This window comes from Callithrix jacchus, chromosome 6 (assembly GCF_049354715.1).
Source record: "Callithrix jacchus isolate 240 chromosome 6, calJac240_pri, whole genome shotgun sequence".
Classification (NCBI taxonomy): Eukaryota; Metazoa; Chordata; class Mammalia; order Primates; family Cebidae; genus Callithrix; species Callithrix jacchus.
In genome coordinates, this window is record NC_133507.1 from 136,310,460 (window position 1) to 136,335,677 (window position 25,218).

The 25,218-nt window shown below is 37.3% G+C and overlaps 1 protein-coding gene across 3 annotated transcripts in view; it reads left to right on the top strand.

Moving 5' to 3' along the window:
• The window catches only part of VWC2L (von Willebrand factor C domain containing 2 like), a 174,598-nt gene that overhangs the window by 104,934 nt on the left and 44,446 nt on the right, over positions 1-25,218 (top strand). The window contains exon 4 of one of the 3 annotated variants that reach the window (XR_004744841.3): positions 18,416-18,564. The exons of the other annotated variants lie outside the window; for them this stretch is intronic. The gene's annotated coding sequence lies outside the window, so the exon portion shown is untranslated. The remainder of the gene's footprint in view (positions 1-18,415; positions 18,565-25,218) is intronic. 3 annotated transcript variants of the gene reach the window in all.

The following is a 25,218-nucleotide window of genomic DNA, read 5'->3' on the forward strand; positions in this document are numbered from 1 at the left end:
GCTTGACATCTCTAGGAATGAATGAGAATATCCACTGAGAGACACAGGTGAAAACTTTTTATTTCATATGTGATGGTGTACTAGAGCCAGTTGGCACAGAGTGTTGAGAGTCTATTGTTTTCATCTCTTCCTGATTCACACTGAGTGACTTCATGCTGATAAGTTTATCTTGGCCATAGTGGGAGTATTTACACCACCAAAATTGGCAAATACTACAAACCAGGGCTCCCTCCCACCCACTGCATAGACACTGATCAACACATCACTCTTCTGGTTCTGTCACCCCAGGAGTCAGCTCATAAATGATTAGGTGTAATGCTGCTCTAACCTAACAGTCCTCATCCCCTACCTCATAAGCTCCAGTGATAGTTTATCAATTGTTTCCAGCACAGCTTGTTAGGAGCTGCTATGAGGCTCCTTCAGGACCATAAGGAATCTTGTGACTCACCTGTTTCTGGGGGTTATGGCTGCACCAGCACACCCAACGTCAGCAGATACCAGACTAGGCAGTTTTGTTACTGACTTATAGAAAGCTAATAGACTCAATTGTTTTGCCCAAGATTGAGGTTCCAAAGATTTATTTATTTTAATCTAAAGAGTGCACTGGTGTCTTTAGTTTACATCAATTATGCATAGATTGTCATCAAGCAAAATGTGCTGTAGGAGAAAGAGGATTTTGAAACAAAAAAAAAAAGGAAGCTGGAGAAAAAATGTACATAAACTCATTCAACTGCAACTAAAGGATCTTCTTTACAAACAGGAGGCAAGGGTATATAGTTTTTAAGAATTTTGAGGCATGTAGACTTGTGATTGGTCCCAGGTCTGACAACTGTGAGCTCTGTGATCTTATACAAGTTACAAACTTCTCCAAGTCTCAATTTCCTCATGCATAAAATGAAAAGAAAAATAATATATTTTCCTTAGGGTACTTCAAGGATTCAATAAGACAAAATACACTAAACCCTATTTTCTTTTGCCTCCCCAAGAATTCTGCCCTAGCAATTCTTCACACTCACTCTCATTCTCATTTTTGCTCTCTCCCCACTGCATCATCATGTTTTTGTTCTCTGATCAGAAATGTATTCCCTGCCACTCAAATGACGTTTAATGACATTGTCAAGATTATCAGTGACCTCCATATTTCTAAATTCATTGGTTAAATCTTTGCTCTCATCTTCTGTGACTCAGCATATAACACAATTAACACCTCCTCCTTAAAATACTTTCTTCATTTGGCTTTCGGTACTCTAGACTCTCAAGGTTTCCTTCCTATATGTGGCCATTACCAATTCCAGTTGCTGAAGAGCTAAAAAGAAGAACTATGTAGTGTGATGACAGGTGGCTTCAGGATCACTGAACTCTAGTGAGGAAAGTGGAGTTACTGCAGGTTTAAGATGCATAGGAAATGAACAGGCCAGTGGTTATCCATTTTTGCCTGCACATCTGAATCACTTGGGGGGCTTTTGGAACTTGTGATGCCCAAGCTATCCAAAGTTAATTGTAATCTCTAGGCATGAGATCCAGGTGTCACTATTTCTTCTGTAGGTTCCCCAGTTGATTACACTGTGGGACCAACACTATAAAACATTGACCTAGGTGCAGTAAGAGAAGTAAAGGCAGATTCCAGGAGGAAGTAGTTTGTAGAAAGGCTCCATTGGGTCAAAACTAGCAAATAAATGAGCACAAAAGTCTGAAATCATGTAACAACACCAGAGCAAAGAAAGTAAAAATATAGAAAACTTGTACAATAACGGTGATAATACAAGGCATAATATTAGTTAAAGGATGCCATGAAGTACTACCTAAGAGGTTTGGAGAAATGAGAGATCATTTGAACTCATGAAAAACCATATAAACATACCAATTAAAAGAAGTAGGACTGTGTGTCAACCGATAGAAAGACTGGAGTAAAATTTGTTGTATTTAAATTTGTCTCCAAGTACTTTCTTTGACTTAGGGCTAGATGCCTCAGTTTCCTCATATGTAGTATGTATGACAATAATAACAATAAACTTATTTCATTAGTTTCTTGGAGGATTTTGATAATTTATATAAGGCACTTAGAATAGCATTTGACACATAAAAAACAAACATTAAATGACGATGATGATGATGTTGACGATGGCCACATTATGATGATGCAGGTCTTTGGCAAAAGTTGTGGGAATTTAGCTGAGCCATTGGCCTAAAGACAGGGTTCCATCTGGGAGAACTATAATCGGTGCCAAGCTAGGTTTCTTTCCTCCAATCAAAACTAGCACAAAAAATAGTGTGAATCATGAAAAACTTGTCTCTAGCCTGCCCATTCGTTTTATGGCACTTTCCCCCTTCCTTGTCCTTCAAGAGCAGGATTTTTCTGCTTCTGAATACCTCCCAACAGAAAATGATTTGATAACAGTACCACTACCGGGATTACTTTTCTCAGTAGTGCCGTATCTTAAAACTTTATCTGAAACTGTGGAATAAAAGGCTCTATCCCCAAAAGAATGTTAGTAATCAGAAAATTATATGAGATAATTTAGATAAAAATCACTTTTAATTTATAAAGTGCAATGCAAATATTAACCTTCACCTATGATAACTGACTTCTACAAAGCCCTCAAAATTTTAAGGGGAGTATCCACTTTATTTTCCACATGTCCATCAAAGAGCATATTTGATCTTACTAGAAGGCCAATATTCCTTTACTAGTAGTAGCCCATTAATCCTAGGCCTGTGGGAAAAAGACTTGACTGCAATGAGCATTGACAAAAAGGTTTTTCAGGTTGTACTAAAACTTCTGTTCTTTTAAAAAACCTTAACATGAAAGACATGCTAATTTAGTTATAATCAGTGTGACTGAGGAACAAAAAGAAGAGAGGAAATGCAGATTCATGTGTTCCTAGAATTGCAAAGCCTGTTCTTTGTCAGAACCTGCTCTTCCTTTAGAATTTTCACTTCTTACCCATGTACTGCTGTTCTTTCACCCACCTAAGAAAACATTTATGAAACACTTAGCATGTACCAGGCACCTTTCATGGCCCTAGAGATATAGGATGAGGATAAGACATAGTCTCTGCCCTTGAGAAGAATGCAAGAGAGTAGGGGAGGCAGGCCACTTATGAAATAGATCATGTTGATATAACAGAAATTGCAAAGACAATAGGTACAAAGATAATGGCACACAGTTCCGTGAGAGTTGCTCTTTGCCCACAATGGAAACCATTATACCACAAGTGTGTCTTGAAAACTAAGGGCCTAATTAGGCAAAGGAATCTGAAAGAATGTTCAAGATAAATAAAAGAAGACAAGAACTGGCCACAACAGTGTGATACTTAAATTCTCTTTCAAGTGGTCTTTCTTAGGGTACCCTGGTCTCCAATCACAAAAGCCTTTCACTTCCTCCCGAGAGATGCCATATTGTTTCTTTCCACTAGTCTATGGTGATGGTCCCATTTTCTTCCCCTAGCTTGCTCTGAAGGTGTACATTCAGTTGGTGCATCCGCTTGCACCCAAACTTACTCCCCCTAGGTTCACATGCATGACCCAACGATGCCTCTGCACTGCAAAGGAAATGATCTAGAAATGCAAATCAAGATTTATATATGCAAAGGGACACACTGCAATAACTGGCATGTTTTAAGCAATATCAAAAAGGAATAAAAACATTAAGATGGATCCACAAAAATAAAACACTATAAAGCTCTTAAAAATACATAGTTCTGAAATTTTAAGATTATTTTATGGCATGGGGAAATTCACAGAATATTTGCTCCTGCTACACACACACACACACACACACACACACACACACACCATGTAGATGTCTTTGGTGTTTATATACAGGTCCACTTTCAAAATAGAAAATTTGAGAAAAAAATGAATATACAATCCCACCAGCCAGAGATAATCTTGATAACATCCAGGCATACATTTTTCCAGACCATTCCCCACACATACTTGTTTCTTTTTGAAACAAAATTGGAATCCTGGAGTTTTGCATCATACATTGTGTTCATCCTGTGTAACATCATATCAAAAACACTTTTCCATGTAATCAATTATTCTTTGAAAATTGGACTTTAATGTCTGTAAATATTCCTTTTTTTGAATGTGGCATAATTTACTTAGCGGTTTCATTATGGTGGACAGTAATAATTTTTATATTTTTGTTTTTATAAATGATTCTTCAACTAAATTTCTTGACCGTAAGTCTTTGTTCATAATTCACTTATTTCCTGAGACTGGCTATATAGACGTAAACTTACCAGGTCAAAGGTAAAAGAATTTTAATGCTCTTGAACAATATTTTCCAAGTTGCCTTCCAGAAAGGTAATACCAGCTGATACTCTCACCAGTGATGCACAACGGCACCCATAACCTCACTCTTGCCAGCATCAAGTGTTATCTTTTATCATCGCCAATATGGCAGACAAAAAAGAGTATTCTTTTTTTAATGCCATATTGTGTTAAACAAAACAAAGAATACAAAACTACATATGCAATATGATCTCAACAATGTAAAACTGTGGCCAGAAAAAAATAACAGAAAGCAAACACATGACATGGTAAAAATTTTTAGCCTCTGCTGGTAGAATAATAGATCATTGCTTTTTATACAACATCATTAATAATAATAGCAATATATGATTTATTCAAAAGATGCCTTGTTTCAGGAAACATGCTACATGGTTTTCATCCAGCATCTCATTTAATCCTCAAAACGCTAAAAAAAATTATTTCATTTACAGCAGTAAATGACTGAGTCAAAACTAGGTCGAGGCTAGAACAGTATATAAACTCTAGCTTCACTAATTCCATAGTTTCTACTTTTTGCTCTTTTTCCTCCCAATTTAACATATTTTTGCTTTCTTGTTAATGAGTATTTTTAATCATAAAAGCAATAAAATTCATCTTTACACTCTGTTCTAAATGAGAGGATCCCTTACTAAATTTGTTGCCCATAAAATTTAACCAGCTTCTCCAGAAAGGAAGCTCATTCCCTAGCTCAGGGAGGTAAATATGAGACTCTCTGGACATCTCACAATGACCAGGACTTGCCTGAATGCAAGGAGTCACCAGCATCGTTACCTGGCACACTTCCTTGCCCCGCAAAATCATGCCACGTGGGTAACTGCCTAGCTCAGCACACATAACCTTGCCTTTGGCTTGTAGCTCGTCACTCTGGCCAAAAGAAATGCCATCTGTATGAGCAAAAAAGTAGCTGCATTATGGAGATAGGTAGGCAAAGTCAGAATCCGACTTTTGTCCTTCCTGCATTAATGAGAAGACTGTACTTTCTTCATATTAGTACTGATCTTAATAGTTTTTAATAACATAGCAAGCAGGAAGCAGTGATATTAATATGATGTCTTCTTGTGTTTAATAATAATAGAAGCCAATGCCATTTATAAAGTCCAAATAATAGCTAGACAATGTTTTAAAATCCTAGTCTTTTAAAAATTGTGTTTATTTTTTTCCTCTTTGCTTCTTCCTCCTCCACTCTTTCCTTATTTTTAATTTTTAGTGGGTACATAGTAGGTGTATATATTTATGGGGTACATGAGATGTTTCGATACAGGCATGAGATGTGAAATAAGCATATCATAGAGAATGAGGTATCCATCCTCTAATTCTAGTCTTTAAAAATATATATATGCACAATATTTTAAATATATACTATCGACCTAAAATATTAGCAAATCTGAGAGGAGTCATTATAACAAGTCTTTTGATGATACATTTGGATAGATTTTTTAAAACATACTACCTAATTATCATTACAAGCTATATAAATACATATTTGTAATCGGTGAATACAATAGCTATTTTATAGAATAAGAAACTACTTTTCAAATTGATGTTTTTGTTTTGATTTTTATTAAATCTCGATGTGCTAAATATTTATATTGAGGACACAATACACAGAACAATAAGGAAAAAATAAAGAATATTTGTATGAGAGGGAAATGTCCCAAAGCTAACTCTTTTTAATATTCAAAGAACATGTTGATTGTTTATATAATATATTCAGACACACTGTCAGACATTTTTACCCATGTGGAAATAAGCATTAACAAACCAGACTTTATTGGTAAAGTTCTGTCCAGAGAGAAATAACTTTTTATAATGATTCTATCATTTAGTAATAACTCCCGCTTGTTTCAATGGCTAAAATGTCAACATTCAGATCCTAATCCCCTAGCCCCACGCCATTGCCTTATATCATTTTAACTCCAGTCTCTGTTAATTGTTGACCTCTGTGACAACATGAATCCGTGAATCAATGCACAGAACCCTTTGGGGAATTCACATTCTTAAGAAAAGTGTCACTGAGTTACCTATGTCTTATTTTCCAAGAGCCAAAACGGTCTGGGAATCTGATTACATATTGCTTTTCCCCATTTTCTACAAGATGTCCAACTCATTTATGATAGCTTCACGAACTTCTAATTTGCTGGTTGTTCTTTGAATTTCAAGGATTCTCATTAGAAAAGAGAAATATTTTAGAATTCTTAATGGACACTTTTTAAATTGAGAAACAGATTCTTTTCTAAGATGCAAAAAGGCATTATTTATGAGAATATAGAGAAATTCGTATAAAATTGTTTAAATTTTAGGCTGGGCGTGGCAGCTCACGCCCGTAATCCAATACTTTGGGAGGCCACAGTAGGCAAATCACTTGATGTCAGGAGTTCAAGATCAGCCTGGCCATTATGGTGAAACCTCATTTCTACTAAAAATACAAAGATTAGCTGGGCATGGTGGCACATCTCTGTAGTTACTCAGGAGGCTGAGGCAGGAGAATTGCTTGAACCCAGGAGGTGGAGGCTGAAGTGAGCCAAGATCGTGCCACTGCAGTCCAGCCCGGGTGACAAAGCAAGACTCCATCTCTAAATAAATAAATAAATGTTAAAAGACTAAAATCCTGACAAACATTCTGTTTTCACTACTAACAGTTAATTTCTGGGATTTGTTTTAATGATGATGTGTAGGGTGATGGGCTGATTGATGTAAGCTTAATTTGTAAAGGAAAATTAGGAAATCCGTGTCTTATACAGACATAAAGTTATCTTAAATCATTATTTATTGTAAGAGAACAAAATTTTTAAAAAGAAAAATTTCAAATACATTGAACCATTTTACGTTCTGTCATATAGAGCATTTAAAAAAAAAGCAAATTCCTATGTTTACTTTGCTACCTAACAACAATTAAACTCATGTGACATTTACCCCTCTTTGTTGTACTTATGTCTTGCCAATCTCTCAGTTTTCTGATTCTACCTACCCAAATTATTCTCAATTGTTAAACAGTACAAGTTCAAGAACAAAATATCACCTTAACACTATGAAAAACAGTATGTTTTCTAAAGATGACCCAGGCCTGGTTCTGGTCATTCTTTGTCTAAGAATTTCTACTTTCTGTACCATTTGTGTATCTGAGCCAAGTTATAAGGCTCCAGATCAGCCTTAAGGGAGAAAAATCCTTTCTCCCAATCCCCCATCTGCCAGGACTGAGGTTCTAAATCTAAGGATTTTTCTCCCTTAAATCTGACCTGGAGCCTAAGTTTTCTCTAAAAATCAGGGGATTAAACTAGAATGACCTCTGACCTTTATTGGCAATACAAATTGTAATTAACCCAGTTTGGATTCTAATCTATTTTGCATTCGTTCTACATGTATGTATTAAATACTGGCATGTGCCAGGTGTGGTTTTAGGTGCTTAGGATACAGTGGCAAGTGAGAGCCACATGGTGCCTGCCTGAACCTAATTATACTCTAGAACCTAATTACAGCTGAGCCAGGAAGTCGATGATGTCGCATAGACGCCCCACTTGTTGTTTTTCCTCACTAATGCCCTGGTCTCTTCAAATGAAAGACTGCACTTTTCACAACTTATTTAAAAGAATCAGATCATTTGACTCACACCAAATATAGTGTAGACAATCATAGAGTCTTGACTCAAAGGTTAGAGAAACACACAAAAAAAACCTTTCTATTTTTCCACTGACACCTTCACAGCCAAGGGCACTTGCCAGCTTTTTATTTAATTTTATTTTTCAGAAATGGCAAGTACACTAATTGAGTGGTTTGTTTAGAAAAGCTTGGGGGCAAGAGGAGTTTTTTCTTTCTTGCTCTTTCACACACACACACACACACACACACACACACACACACTCTTATACTTTCAATAATGGGCTCATTAGTTTCTAATGCATTCTTTTTGCACTAGCTGAAAAAGGATTTCATCCTACCTGGCCCATTTTTCTTCAGGGAAAGTCCCCGTCTGGAATTGCTAACCAACTTGAGGGTCAGAGATTTTTTTTTGAGAATCAGAAGAAAGCAATGAACCCCAGGCCTGGCAGGTGGGGGGACTGGGAGAAGACGGGAAGTATGTGTGTGCAAACAGACAAAAGTTTGCATACAGGTGGTTCATGTCCAAGGTAAGCAACTCCATACCAAAGTATATAAAATACTACATTTTACAGAAATGTGTTCTACAAAAATTAGGATTACTGTTACCTAGGTGAGGAGGTTGTTTCCAAAGTCAATGGGGCTTGGAAATGCGGGCTGTGACAGTGATTTTTCAAAATGCTTTAGTGTATTAATGTGCACTGTTTCTCCTTAAAAAGATGATGTGTCAGGGGGAAATAGGGGACGGACAGCAGGGGGGTGGGGAGTTGGGGAGAGATAGCATGGAGAGAAATGCCAGATATAGGTGAAGGGGAGGAAGGCAGCAAATCACACTGCCACATGTGTACCTATGCAACAATCTTGCATGTTCTTCACATGTACCCCAAAACGTAAATGCAATAAATAAATAAATAAATAAAGATGATATGTATGTGACAATAGCTCTAACACCCTAACTGCTCTGGGCATGGAACCCCCTTTATCCACCACCCTTGAATTATCTCCTCTGACCAGTGCTCTAAGAAACCTTCCAGAAATAATTCATTCCTCACATCCCTACCACACTCCCAGATCCATCAGTTGAATCTGGCTGCAGAAGATCATTTGCTATGAGAAAAGGGCAGCTGATAATGTTAAGGTTAATAGCCAATGACTGTTGTGACATGAGCATTAAAAACAAATAAATGTCCTCTTGAAATGATGGAACATTTTGCTTTTGATTTAAACCTTTGGTCCCGAAAACACAATGTGAGTGTGGTTAGAGCAAGTTTCTCAGACTTTCTCTGCTTCAGTTTTCTCACATGTTAAATATGGATTAAAGTAGTTCATACCACATACCATTATTGTGAGAGTTAAATAACTTACTAAATGCAAAGCATTCAGAACAGTGTCCTGCATATAAGCACCCAATAAATATTAGCCATATATTTTATTTTCCATTGTTATAACAAAAATATATATTAATATATCTTCATATATTAATCTATTATATATAATTACTCTAGTAGCTCAGAATAATGTATATATCCACAGAGAAATGATAAGTATTAATATTTTCAAAAGCAGACAATGAATAATCTGAGAATATCTGAATATAAATTGAAACATTTGGGGGTAAAGATTATATTGTTAGAGGGAAAAAAGCCATTTCTTATTCATAAGAGTTGGTTACATTTCAATTTGGTTTTATACACATATTTAGAGCTACATTAACATGTAAAAACTTGGCTAAAGAGTAATGTTAAAATGGATTAATCTTCCTTACATGTCCTCGTATTCATACAATACTTTTTTTGGCATTATCGATTCCTTTATGAATAATGCCAAAAAGTAGTAGAGTAAAATAAGTGACACAATTAGACCTGAGATATTTAATGGAAAACCACAGCCTGCTGTAAAGAAAGTCATCATTACCCATATGAGGACACAAAATGTAAGACAACGCAATGCTGGCTTAATTCCAGTTTGACTTGCCTTACTATCACAAGTTCCTCTAGAAGGGATAGGGACAATTCTGTTTCCTCCTATCGGTTTCTCTTCCTCCATTGCTTTTCATTCAAACCTACTTACGACATGATAGTCAGCTTGTGCCCCTGCTTGTAACTCTCTGAAGAAGAAAAACAAACGCTTATGTCATGTTGGTGAGAATGTAAATTAGTTGAGTCACTGTGAAAGACAATTTGGAGAATTCTCAAAAAACTTAAAGCAGAACCACCATTCAACTCAGCAATTCCATTACTTTGTATATATACAAAAGAAAACAAATTGTTCTACCGAAAGACATGTACACTTATAGGTTCATCACAGCACTATTCCACAATAGTAAAGGCATGAAACCAACCTAGGTACCGATCAACAATGGACTGGATAAAGAAAATATGGCATATACTTGTGTATGGGTGGTTCCATGGTAGAAAATATGGCACATATACACCGTGGAATACTATGCAGCCATAAAAAAGGAAAAAATTGTGTCCTTTGCAGTAATATGAGTGCAGCTGAAGGCCATAATACTAAGCTAATTAACACAGGAACCGAAAACCAAATACCACATGTTCTCACTTATAAGTGGGAGTTAACATTGGGTATTCATATAGATACTGGAGACTACCAGAGGGTGGGAGGGAAGGAGTGGGGCAAGAATCAAAAAACTATCAGGTACTATGCTTACTACCTGGTTGACAGGATCATTTGTATCCTAAACCTCAGCATCGTGCAATATACCCATGTAATAATCCTGCACATGAACCCCCAAAACTAAAAGTTGAAATTAAAAAAAAAAAAGACAACCATCTTCAATTACTTTCCATTGTGCTTAGAATGGAATACTTACTTAATGATGTGGCCTGCTGCTGCCTCTCATCTCTTAACTCACACCACTCTTCCCTACCTCAGCCTTGCTCCATTCCTTGAACCAAGCTCTTTCCTGCCTCAGGGCCTTTACGCTTGTTATTGCCTCTACCTGGAGTGTTTGTCCCTCACATCGTACGTGGCCTGATTCCAACTCCCCATTTGAGCTGATAAGAGATGGTAAAGGAGACATCTCTCCACAGGCTGTCCCTGAATCCTCTATCTAAGGTAGCCCTCATCTCCCTATTTATTGTCCAATATACCACCAATTTTGTTGCCTCAAAGTACCTATATTTGACATTAAGTAATACAGTAACATTACTAAACTAGCACTAAAACTGATCTCGATAATTATATCCATGGCATAAATGAAGTCTTCCACATCAGTTCTACTCTAAGGAGAAGTCATCCTTATTTATTGTTACTGCCCCATATTAAGTCCTTCTCAACCAGTGAGCTGTGATAAAAATTAAGTCATTTGTATCATTTACAATAAATTATAAGGTATACAACTGCTAAATTAATTTAAAGCATCCCTTGGGTATGTGAATAGTAGTACCAGAGGAAACTGAAGCTCACATATTTCACTTACAAAGTGTTTTGTATATTTTCTACTCAAAGTTTTTTTTTTAATTGTACTTTAGGTTTGGGGTACATGTGCAGATCATGCAGGATTATTGAATAGGCACACACATATCATTGTGGTTTGCTGCCTCCATCCCACCATCACCTATATCTGGCATTTCTTCCCATGTTATCCCTCCCAAACCTCCCCACCCCCACCCTGCCCCTCTGCTAACTGCCTCCAACAGACCCCAGTGTGTGATGCTCCCCTCCCTGTGTCCATGTGTTCTCATTGTTCGACACCCACCTATGAGTGAGAACATGTGGTGTTTTATTTTCTGTTCTTGTATCAGTTTGCTGAGAATGATGGTTTCCAGATTCATCCATGTCCCTACAAAGGATACAAACTCATCATTTTTTATGGCTGCATAGTATTCCATGGTGTATTTGTGCCACATTTTCCTTGTCCAGTCTATCATCGATGGGCATTTGGGTTCCAGGACTCTGCTGTTGTAAACAGTGCTGCAATGAACATACTTGTGCATGTGTCTTTATAATAGAATAATTTATAATCCTTTGGATATATATCCAGTAATGGAATTGCTGGGTCAAATGGAATTTCTATTTCTCGGTCCTTGAGGAAGCACCACACTGTCTTCCACAATGGCTGAACTAATTTACACTCCCACCAACAGTGTTAAAGTGTTCCTATTTCTCCACATCCTCTCCAGCATTTTTTAATGATCTCCAGATTTTTAAATGATCACCATTCTAACTGGAGTGAGATAGCATCTCAATGTGGTTTAGATTTGCATTTTTCTAATGACCAGCAATGATGAGCATTTTTTCATATGTTTGTTGGCCTCACAGATGTCTGTTTGTTAATAACCTTTGCCCACTTTTGGATGGGTTTGCTTTTTCTTGTAAATCTATTTTAGTTCTTTGTAGATTCTGGATATTAGCTCTTTGTCAGATGGGTAGATTGCAAAATTTTTTCCCATTCTGTTGGTTGCCGGTTCACTCTAATGATTGTTTCTTTTGATACAGAAGCTCTGGAGTTTAATTAGGTCCCATTTGTCTATTTTGGCTTTTGTTGCCAATGCTTTTGGTGTTTTAGTCTTGAAGTCCTTGCCTATGCCTATGTCTTGAATGGTTTGCCTAGGTTTTCTTGTAGGGTTTTTATGGTGTTAGGTCTTTTAAGCCTTTAATCCATCTAGTGTACTAAAAATTTTAAAACAGTTTGTAAGTGAAATATGTTTTTAGAAAATGAGCCTGTTTTATCTCTTGGTTGATCCTGAACCCTGGAAGTATCAAGAATTCATGAAATCACAGTTTAAGCATTGGAAGAAAACATAATAGCCTTAGAACTAGCCAGTTTTCTCGCATTTGAATCCCTTCTGCGGTGTTCCTACCAAGTAGTTATTCTTCATTAATCACAAGTTCACAACCCCTTGACATAACCATTTCCTGTTTGAAGACCTCTGACTTTCAGAAATCCCTAAGAGATAAGATAAGGTAGGCCCCAGAGTGACTTATACTTACTGGTGATCTTTCAGTAACTTAAATCCAAGTGGAATAAATCTAATCTCTCTTACACAGACCAGCCTTTCATGTTTCTCAAGACAACTGTAATGTCCTCTTAATTTTCCTTTCTTTGAGATAAAACTTTTAGTTCCTCTGACTATTCTTAATATGCCATTGTTTCACTTTATTGCCAGGGAGTGAACTTTTACATTTACATCACATTTTTTTTATAGCCTGCTTCACAGATGGAACCCAAAATGAAGCATTTGCCACTGGTAACCACATCACTGCAGAGCAAAGCAGTCTGTCAAAACCTCTGTTCATGATGTCAAAAAATAATAGCAACAAAACATATCAAAGTAGCTGGGAGTTGAACGCACAGAGAAGAAAAACCAAAAGAAAAGAACCTGGAGAATATCTGCTCCTTTGTACTCCTCAGCCACACACCATTCTCTCGCTAATCATTTCTGATCTCTTATTAGCTTCTTTGCAACTAAGTTTATGATAGAGTCTCTCTTCCTAAATTTTTAGAGACAATATATCCTATTTCACTTCTACTATAATAAAGTTGCCATTATGTGATTATTTTAACCTACAAAAAAAAAAAGCTGTTTCTTAAAGCTTGACCCAGTGTGTTAGGTATACATAAACAAAATATACCTCACCGCTGCGCAAGTGAGAAACTGTTCGATGGAGAGTAGGGGGCTTGCCTACGATCGCAAGCTAGACGATGACAAAACCAGGACCTGAAGCCATATCCCTGATCCAATGCTTTTGCTACCTTATCACAGGTCCCTTCCCAAGTCTGCCACCTTTTGGATTCCTAGAGAGACAGTGAATATGTTATATTGCAAGGTAGAGTTCATCATCTCTTCGTGTTAAACATGTAGAGATTGAACCTGAGAAGTTTATTAACATGACCAAAATCACAGATAGGGGAGTTGGGAACTCAACCATGGGTGGCCTGACTCCGGGGCAAGGGGCCTGTAGCCAGTATGACAGGTTCAGTATGACTCTGCTACCATTTGCCTTTTCAATGAACAGTTTCTGGTTTTGTGGGTTTTCTAAAATTTTAAAACAGAAAAAAAAAGCTATAGAAACTAAATGACCAGACCCTGTTTTCTCCTTTATTTTTTATATGCTGTTTCTTCTTACAAGCACTCAAGACCACATATTTGATTTACATCTTTAGGCTCTGGAAACCATGGAGACAATTTGAAAAAGCTTGAGAGGCTAGAAAGCACTTGTACCAAAGCTATTCCCAGGTCCAGGTTTTGTTCCCTTGCAGTTTTACAGTCAATTATGAAGCTTTTCTACAAATTGGGTTCAATGGGAAAGTGCTGAGTCATTTTCATTATTGCATTAATTCTACACATGGGTATCACAATAATGTTTGAGGAAGTCAAATCGTCACTATATGTTCTTTAATTCATATCTCAGATCGATGGAATTATCATCTATGTGCATCTGTTAAAGTGATTTATGCTGCTCAGATACTGGGTAGTTTCATTCCTCATCTTGTCTCAGATAAGGGACCGGCAGTTTCAGAAGTCTCCACTGCTAAGTCCTGCAATTCAGTGAATTAGTTGCATCTTAAGTTTAAGACACAAACTTTCTTTAAACTAGTGGTTCTTCAGGTTCCACAGCAGCAGCAACAGCTGAAACAGCAATAACCATGTCAAAGTCATGAGAATTACAGTAGTCAGAGAATAACTTCCCATGTAAGAAGAAAAATGAAATTCCTCTATACTTAGGTCATCATTTCCTTTACAAAGTACTTTTTAAAATGAATCTGTGCCAAGTGGGGCTCAAGCCAAAGTTTATCTCCTTCACAGCTCACCTTTCCTTAGTCCTGACAGCACCACCATTTCCACAGCATTGTGGTATGTGGTTAACAAAGACAACCAGCAATTACTCAGTGAGGAGAGAAGAGTTAATGCTAGAAGCAAAGGGGATGTGGAGCTCAATGATGACAAGTAGCAGAGTCTACACTTTCTAGTAATATGAACTATTGATCCCCATTTAGTCATTTGCTTACAATACACATTAGGTAACGTCTGCTCTGCTCTCATGCCATGACAGCTGATCCTTTATTAATAACACATTCTTAGCACTAATGAAACTGAAAAGATAGGCAGACATGACTCCCACTCCTGATTCCTGGGCTCCCAACTTCCTGGAAGAGTTAAGAAAGGGGCACTAGAAGAGGAACCAGGAGGTGGATATTTCAAGCAGTGAGAGGATAGAAAAGAAAAATTAGGGATAGCAACAAGTTTTGGTAAATTATACATAACTTGTACAAGCTCTGAAAATCAATTCGTGTCACAGGGACCTAGTTATATCTGCTTTCATCTCATGATGAGTTAATAATGTATATGTACATAAAATTTATGCTCGCTCATATGCAAAGCTCATTACTAAAACAACATTAACCTGATAGCCACCTAAAAGGGAGACCCCCGAAATTGATAAACCATTGCTTAAAGAGCAATATTAACTTTGTGTGTTTTCACTTAGCTGCATTGGTAAGCATGTTACGACGAATAGGGGAAAACTAAAAATGCAGCAATGTCAACAGTGGTGGTGGTTTAACATCGCCACCCACCCATGCAGTAATTTGAATGTTTCCTGAATCTAGGATATTCCATTTTCATCCTTAAGTGAACTTTACTGTGTTGTGGCATTGGTCTTGCTGTTTTCTTATAGACTCAATAAAATTGAAAAGGAAAGTGGCTAACCCTCAAGGACCTTCCAACCAACATTTCTACAAATTTTGAGTTGAGTTGGGATCACAGAAAACATGAAAAATGCAATTAACAGTCCCTACCTACACAGCAAATATCTGTAGGACTTTTTATGAGTAAACACAGTCTGATTGTGTGAGGACTATGTTAGTCCAGACAAATTTTTCTGCTGAGGAGGTAAGGAAACACTGCCAAATAATTATTACTTGGAAGTAACAAATGCTTTTTAGATCAAATTATTTTTTCCTTAGTACGGCAGTCCTTCTTCCAAATGTATGGAAGAACAGGTAATTCATTCTGGCATAGTAGAAAAAATGTTAAAAACAAAAGGAGCAATTTTGCATTTTCTCTGTTGGAATATTACATCTATTCTACAGGTAATCAACTTTTTCTTTGAGTAAAGTGTTTTATTTGTCAGGGAGGGTGAGCTCTTCAGCCGGCAGATGTCAAGCAAGCCATTTCTTAAGTGGGCTCTTTGCACAAGTGGTTTCCTTCACATTAGGCAGAGCTAGATGTGCTGTGGCCCAAAGGACAGTACAGCTAAAGCAATTTCTCACGTGACTGACTGTCCACGGGAGAGCCCACATGAAAACATGAGCATCAGTCTAAGCTACCAAGGTCTTATTTTCTTATTGAGATAACAGTTTTGAATGCTTGGTTGACAGAGTTGTCAGGTTTCCAGAGTGGTCTTAGCTATTATAATGTTAAAAATGAGTGCCAATGAAAACTATAGTAACATATCCAACTACAGCTTTATAATATTTCCACACATGCCCTGATGATATAGTTCTATAATCTGATGTTTTTCAATGTGTCTTCATAAGGAACGACACCACGATGCTACTATTTGTCTCTTGGTTCAGTAAAGCTAGGGGAAGAAAGAGAAGTCTACTTCTCTGGGGGTGATTATAATAGCTATAACCATTTGTAATGATTATAAATTTTGAGATCATAAAATGCAAAGGTAACCACAGAGATAGAAAACCTAGACCAGGGACTGAAAAAACCTGCTTCATTATTTGATGTAACCCGCTTCTGATCACATATGAAATACCTACACAGCACCTAATACACATTAATAGGGAAGCAATAAATAACTGGAATTCCTAGTAAAAGTAGTAACAATATTAGGAGTATCATGACTATTACTTCAGATTCTAGATGTAAAGAATAAAATCTGATCTTTTGCTTTGCTCACATAGATCTTACTGCGGTAAGAACATGCTATTGTGATCAATGTATGATGGGGAAAAAAAAGTCATTTTATTGGAATCACACTAAGAAACAGATACCCCAAACACCACATGAGTAGTCTTTCCATGGAGCAGTCAAATTCCTACCTTTCCTTTTAACAGTTTACTATAATCTTTTTATGACTGTTGAAATGTCTTTTACATTCACTTTCCATTTTTTGTTGGTATTGAAATCAGTAGACAAGAAGAAGGGCTAATATCTCTCCCTTTTTAGCTCCATGGTAATTCTGCTGGCTTTTACAAAACTATCAAGGGTTTTGGAGTGTGTTTGCTGTATGCTAGTTTTTAATCATGTATTTATATGCATAAAAAACTGACAATGGCAGCTTTATACATTTGATGGTTTCAACTACCTGAGAATGCGGTATGGGTGAAGAACAGTGGGTAGAACTCATTTCAGGTATTAGAACAGAGACTTAAAACTTTCTCCCAGCTGCCTCTTTGCCGCCTGAGCCTGGTGTTCCAACCATGAGTCTTGCTTGGAAATACAGATGTAGGAGCAGTGACCTAGAGAGACGAGACTCTGCCGGGGAAGGGAAACCTGACTGGCTGATTCCTGCATTTTTTTCTTGTGACACCCTCTCTCCCACCCAAATCCTTTCTGATACCTATACCAACTTTCAAAGTCATAACTCCTTTTACAGACTGAAACCCAGGACAGTCCACAATCTCTACAAGTGAGCAGAACAAAATTCTGCCTGCATCACCGTATCTGATTCTCAGCTCTGCTCACGACTACCTGACAAACCACTTAACCTCTCCATGCTCCAGTTTCTTTTGTAACCCAGAAACACCATACTGTGGAAATCTATCTCCTGGGATTGTTTTGAGCAGTAATTACATGTGTGTGTGTGTGTGTATATATATATATATAAAAGTACTTTAGCTTACGAGATGCTCTAGCAATATTTAAAGATATAGTCAGAATAATTGAATAAGCCTACAGCTGTAATGGGTCTGCTCTCTACAAGACTGCTAGTATTAAACAGCACAAATTACAGCTGGTCTTCCCAGGTCTCTACCCCTGGGCTTTGCCACTGACTTGCTATGTAACTTCCACTTTGGAATGTCTCTGCCTCCACATTCATCTTTAAAATAATCTGAAGCAATGAACTCCCTTGTAGGGCATAGAGGGGAAAAAGAAAAAAAATGCTGAGGGATTTAATAAGCGTAATTGAAAAAACAAATAACAGACAGGATCCAACTCTCAAAGACACAGTTGTTATTCCTATTCATATAAATGCAAATTCAGCCCAAGAGTAAAACCATATGGAATTCTCTGATTTAAGGCATTTGCCTAGTAATAAGCACAGACATTTTTTCTGGTTTTAGTCAACCAAATAAAGAACAGGTTTTAGGAAATGCTCACAACCTTGCCTTGAACTATTTGTATATGGCTTCTATAATTTAAATTGCTGGGGTTATCTATGGATTACGGCAGTCAGAGTTTGGCCATAAACCTGCCAAGTAATGGTGTCTTCCTGAGAGCCCCTTCTAACAAATATTCCTAAACTGTTTTCCTTGACTCGTTACCAACAAAATGGATGGAAACGCTTTCAATTCTCTCTTTTTCTTTCTTGGTCATAGCTTCTGAACCCTAGCGCTGCTTGATTCCCTTCAGTTGCAGATATTGGTGGCTGGAATCAAGGGCCAGGCCCAGAAAAGTTTCACAGAAGGGACATACATAGGGCCAAATTGGACCCTCCGATTCACACCGTGTATCTCTGAGATGTGTGGTAAGTGTCTGAGGTACTGATAATGCTGCAGCCAAGAGGTAAAATAGAGCCAACACGTCACTCATTGTATCAGAAGCCACTGTCGCACCCTAACGCCAATTGTGCTGCAATGCATATTGCTCAGGCCATCACTGGGCCTGGGCACTATGCATTTTAATTGCACATGCTGCAATTAAAATTTAGGGTTTACAGAAATTGTTGCATTTCTCCTGTTTCCAGTTCATTGCATCTCTGTGTCCTTCAACACAAACATATAACAACTGCAGTAACATGGATAGAATCCTATGGACTGTTTGCAAGCACCTTCCGGTTAAACAGAAAGAAATACATCACCGCCAAAGAGAAAGCCTTGGTGGGAGATACAGATAACATACAAGTTAGAGCCGCTGCACAACTCCAGGGGGCATCATCTATTCACCACACTGTGAACTGTGCCTCCTGGAGCTGTGCAATGAAAACATCCTACAAGATCGTAGATATCCTAGAGAAATCTTATTAGAGAAAAACGGACTCAGATATATTAGAAATGTTCATCTAGGAGACATTAAGTTCCAGTTCTTCTGTCCTCTAAGCCTGACTTTTCTCACATTAAAGATGTCACTTTTCTCACATTGTCTCCAGCATTAACTCCAGTTCTGAATGTCTGTGATTCAGAGTTGAGGCCAATTTGTATTTATCAAGCAGTAATGTTGGATGTAAATGTTTCCCCATTTTTTGGCAGTGTTCTTGTAACTCGTGTTGCTCTAGTGAAAACAGGGGAAATTTTCAAATAACATTTAACTGTTTTCCATTGGGCCTTAAATCTCTGGATTGCCTGACCCATTAGTTGGTTTCACAACTAATGAAAATACTGCAAAAAATGATAGGCAGAATGGAATCATAAAGGAAAGGAAAGCTTCATTTAAGCAATAGAGGCAGTATTTCAAAAATGATCCTAGGAGGTGTGCTTCCCCCAACCTGGAGACACCTTTTTAGGCTAAACAATAAAGTCTGCTTCAAATCAAATGCAAACAAAGCAATGTCCTTGATTTGGGGTCGTATTTTTCAAATTTGTATTTAAAACTGTTTCCTGTAATGCTTTCTCAAAAGATCTTTTGCATATCGCCAAATTCTTTACTGAGTTTAACTTTGTCATTTGATTTATAAATTTAATGGACATCCTAAAGAAACCTTTTTGTTTAAGTTCCCAAGCTCCTCTCCACTCCTCTGGTCCAAGATTCTCATACCATATCATGCTCTTCCAAGACCCACGCCCACACTCCTGCCACGATCCAGTAAAAAAAAATCCTTATATCCACATTAGCCTATTGAAGTGTGAGCTGAGCTTGGCTTTCTGACGGGAAAGACTGGGTTTATTACATTCCAGCAGAATTAGCAGCTACTTTAAAGACTATAATCCAGTGGCACTGTGTTACAAACCACGAGCTTTTGTTTTAGAAATATAAACAGAAGGATGATGCTTACAATTGTGTAAGTCATCCCAATTAAGTATTGGGCATTGGGCTGACAGCCTGACTTGGGCTGTGTACAGCTACAGAGTATTTAGATCAATTAGATAAATGGAATTTTGTAACAAAAGTCAACAAGATCATGAGAGAAATTCAAACATAAATTAGGAAAATGAAAATGAAACACACACACGAACATACACACATGCTAGTCTATAACTAGAAACATCTAAAAGAGAAGACACAGGACTCCAGACTTATAAGGCAGGCAACATATACTCCCTTCTACAAGAGAATAGGGATAAATTCTCTCAGCTTTAGGCTTCCTATCCAAACCTAAGCTTCACTTGGGCAGTCCTGCTGTTACACCCATTTAAATATTCACCCACTTCTCTTTTTGGCACAGGGGAGAGAAAAGTGTTTCTTCTGACTTTATTCTTACCCATCCATTACACTGCAGTGTAAGGACCTGTCTTTGTTCACCATTAGAGCCCCCATGACTTGTATATTGCATGGCACATAGTAAATGCTCAGCAAATAACTTGTTGAATGTTGAATTAAAGATTTGATTTTTTTTCTTTCATCACACACTTATTGAATGCCTACCACAGGTTCTCTTTTGCATAAGCATTCAATAAACATGTATGTGAATCATAAAGCAGTTTCAAGTAAAGGTCAGCTTTTCACATGAGAAAAAACTTAGGTAGACCAGCAGAACCTTCTGTATTCTCCAAGATCACAATGAGTTAAAGCAAAGCTCATGGCTTTGAAAACTCATTGCAGTGTTGAGATACTTTTCAGCCAGCCAGGAAATTGACAACTGGTCAACACTTAAACTCCCATGGGAAATTTGGTACTTGTGCTACATCAAGTTGAGTCTCAAAATCTTAACATTTATGATTAAAAATGAAAAAAAATCATAGAAATGACTGTCCTTATACTTTTTGTGGAAAAAGAGACATAGCTTCCTTTACCCCTCCTTCTATTGAGTATTAGCATTGATCTTAGTTCTTAGGATCCTATAAAACTATTTTACCTCCATTCCCTATAAAGAAAGTTTTCTAAAAATGTATATCTCTTCCTTCCATGCTTGAAATATTTCCAATTGTCTTCAACATAAAGTCAAGATTCAAAGCTTATCAAATGCTTGATGATCTCAGTTTATCTTTACTCTGCCAGCTCATGCCCTCACATTCTTCCCAATAATAACTATCACCATTCCTAAACAGAAGTGTAATACTTTGAAATTCCCAAGCATGTATTGCTTCTTTTCTCCTTCTTGTCCTCTCTGTACAATAATGCCCCTCTCCCTACCCACCCCAAACTTATTTCCTACACACACACATTTTACAAGGCTAATTTCTATCCCATAATCTGGGGTAGGTGTCCCTCTTAGATATACTCTACACCGTCAAATCTCATGTATCCACTCACCGCTATCCTGAAGGTTTGTAAATTCTTGGAAGGCAGAAAGTAAATGTCTCTGGATCCCTAGCATCCAGGAGAATGCTTGGCACTTCAGAAGGAGTCCATAAAAATGAATGAAATATACCACATTTTCTCTACCCATTCATCCATTTATGGACACTTTCATTGATTCTATATAATGGTTTTGTGAATAATTATATCATTTGTGGCAACATGTAGCTGGAAAACATCACGCCAAGGGAAATCAGTCAGACACACACACACACACACAAAGGCATGTTCTCTCTTATATGCAAAATCTAAAACAATCAAATTTATAGAAGCAGAGAGTAGAATGGTGGTTACTAGAGGCTGGGGATGAGAGATATGAGGAGGTGTTGGCCAAAGGCTATAAAGTTAGACAGGACAAATAAATGATAAGTATTTAAGGTGGGTGGATATGTTAAATAGCTTGATTCACTCATTCCACATTGTATACATACATCATACCATTATGTATACCGCATAATTATATATATTGTAATCTGTCACAAAAATTTTTGAATGAATCGAATAAATGAACAAATATATCCAGGACTTTTTTATTTGTTCATACTTTCAAAATATTCTGCATGGATTTATAACTGAACCCATCTACCCAATCCATAAAATGAAACGAAGTGACCAAGAATAATCAAATTGCTTCCAAAAGATTGTTAGTGGTCTTTTTATTGGTGGGCTTGCCATGTGTAAGATTTTGAACTGGACACTAAGAAAATATGTGTATCATCACACACGTTCATTCTCCCATGCAGTTTTCTCCTTTGACCGTTTCCTCTCTGGGACATGTGTATTCTTGACATTTTTCATGAGAGTACTGTAGGAGATGGGATGATTATGCTTGGAGTTTGTGAGGAGTCACGGTAAACAACATGACAAGCAAGTATCCCAGTGTCGGCAGAACTGTGACAGACAAAATAAGAGACTGAGAGACAGACTGAGCACTATTCAATGACAACTGCTAAATGGTTCTTCATGAACTATTCATTCACTCACAGACCTGGAGCTGCTATCACTCTACCAAATTACCACACTACATAGACATGTACACAGATAGCCTCCTACACACTGTAAGTGAGTACAGTTGGCTGCTTCTATGAGTAGAAAATCGATGGGATGCTTGCCCTATTTTATGCAGGTCAAATGAATATTACCATGTTACAAATGTCTCTGATTCAATCCATTCAACAAAAATGTGTTGAGCAAGTAACTTTGTGGCTTCAAGTGATGTGGGTAAAAAAGTACTCTGGATAAAAATTTTCTGACTAAAGCAAATATTTTTTATTGGACAACTATTGCAACATAGACTCAAATAAAAAATGCAAACAGATTCTCAGAGGTCACAGTATAATTTTTGTATAGTAATATATTATACATGTTAAGTATATACTATTTAGTACATTATGGTATACATAGTATATAATTTAGTATAATAAACAGTATAATTTTGCTAAAGGAAAGATGTCCTAATGGAATATTTTTTACCATCTCACAAGTTTATTTATAAAATATCTTACTATTTGCTACTGTACAAATTTTGATACTACACTCTGTCAATTTTAAGTTGCTTAAGAGCTAGAAGTGATTGAGTGAGTGAATCTGGGGTTACTTCTTTGAAAAATACACAGTTCTTTCTCAGTGTTGTTTGAGAGACAAATTAGCTATCTAGCCTTTTTGCAAAACTCACATTAAAACTTCCATTGGGAAAAACCCTCCTAATTTCTAAAATGAGCACTTTTAAATTGCATCTATAGATCTTCCTTGCATAAATGGATATCTGGCTTCATATCTAGCAATACCTGCTGCAATGCTGCCTCATAAAATTAAGCAGCTATATAATCAATTACTTTTTTTTTTTTTTTTTTTTTTTTTTTTTTTTTTTTTTTTTACTTTTTTTATTGTACTTTAGGTTCTGGGGAAAATGTGCAGATCATGCATGGCAATGTGGTTTGCTGCCTCCATACCCTGGTCACCTACATCTGGCATTTCTCCCCATGTTATCTGTCCCACACCTCCACACCCCCGCCCTGCTGTCCCTCCCTTGGCCCCCTACAACAGACCCCAGTGTGTGATGTTCCCCTCCCTGTGTCCATGTTTTCTCATTCTTCAACACCCACCTATGAGTGAGAACATGCACTGTTTGAATTTCTGTTCTTGTGTCAGTTTGCTGAGAACTATGGTTTCCAGATTCATCCATGTCCCTACAAAGGACACACACCCATCATTTTATGTGGATGCATAGTATTCCATGGTGTATATGTGCCACATTTTCCTTGTCCAGTCTATTGTCAATGGCATTTGGGTTGGTTCCAGGTCTTGGCTATTGTAAACAGTGCTGCTATAAACGTACGTGTGATTGTGTCTTGATAAAAGAATGATTTATAATCCTTTGGATATGTACCTGGTAATCGGATTGCTGGGTCAAATGGAATTTCTATTTCTAGATCCTTGAGAAAGTACCACACTGCCTTCCACAATGGCTAAACTAATTTACACTCCCACCAACAATGTAAAAGTGTTCCTATTTCTCCACATCCTCTCCAGCATCTGTTATTTCCACATTTTTTAATGATCGCCATTCTACATAGCATGAGGTAGTTTCTCAAAGTCGTTTTGATTTACATTTCTCTAATGACCAGTGATGATGAGCATTTTTTCATGTTTGTTGGCCTAATAGATGTCTTCTTCTGAAAGTGTCTGTTCATATCCTTTGCCCACTTTTGGATGGGTTTGTTTTGTCTTGTAAATCTGTGTTAGTTCTTTGTAGATTCTGGATATTAGCCCTTTGTGAGATGGGTAGATTGCAAAAATCTTTTCCCATTCTGTTGGTTGCTGGTTCACTCTAATGATTATTTCTATTGCTGTACAGAAGCTCTGGAGTTTAATTAGGTCCCATTTGTCTATTTTGACTTTTACTACCAATGGTTTTGGTGTTTTAGTCATGAAGTCTTTGCCTATGCCTCTGTCCTGAATGGTTTTGCCTAGGTTTTCTTCTAGGGTTTTTATGGTATTAGGTCTTATGGTTAAGTCTTTAATTCATCTGAAGTTAATTTTAGGGTAAGGTGTCAGGATGGTGTCCAGTTTCTGCTTTCTGAACACTGCTAGCCAGTTTTCTCAACACCATTTATTAAACAGGGAATCATTTCCCCATTACTTGTTTTTGTGGGGTTTGTCAAAGATCAGATGGTTGTAGATGAGTGGCATTGCCTCCATGGCCTCTGTTCTGTTCCATTGATCTATATCTCTGTTTTGGTACAGTACCATGCTCTTTTGATTACTGTAGCCTTGTAGTATAGTTTGAAATCAGGTAGCTTGATGCCTCCAGCTTTGTTCTTTTTGCTTAGAATTGGCTTGGCTATGCAGGCTCTTTCAGTTCCATATGAAGTTTAAGGTGGTTTTTTCCAGTTCTGTGGAGAAGGTCATTGGTAGCTTAATGGAGATAGCATTGAATCTGTAAATTACTTTGAGCAGCATGACCATTTTCACAATATTGATTCTTCCTAACCATGAGCATGGGATGTTTCTCCATTTGTTTGCGTCCTCTCTTATTTACTTGAGCAGTGGTTTGTAGTGCTCCTTGAAGTCCTTTACCTCCTTTGTTAGTTGTATTCCTAGGTATTTTATTCTCTGTAGCAACTGTGAATGGGAGTTTGCTTATGATTCAGCTCTCTGTTAGCCTGTTATTGGTGTATAGAAATGCTTGTTATTTCTGCACATTGATTTTGTATCCTGAGACTTT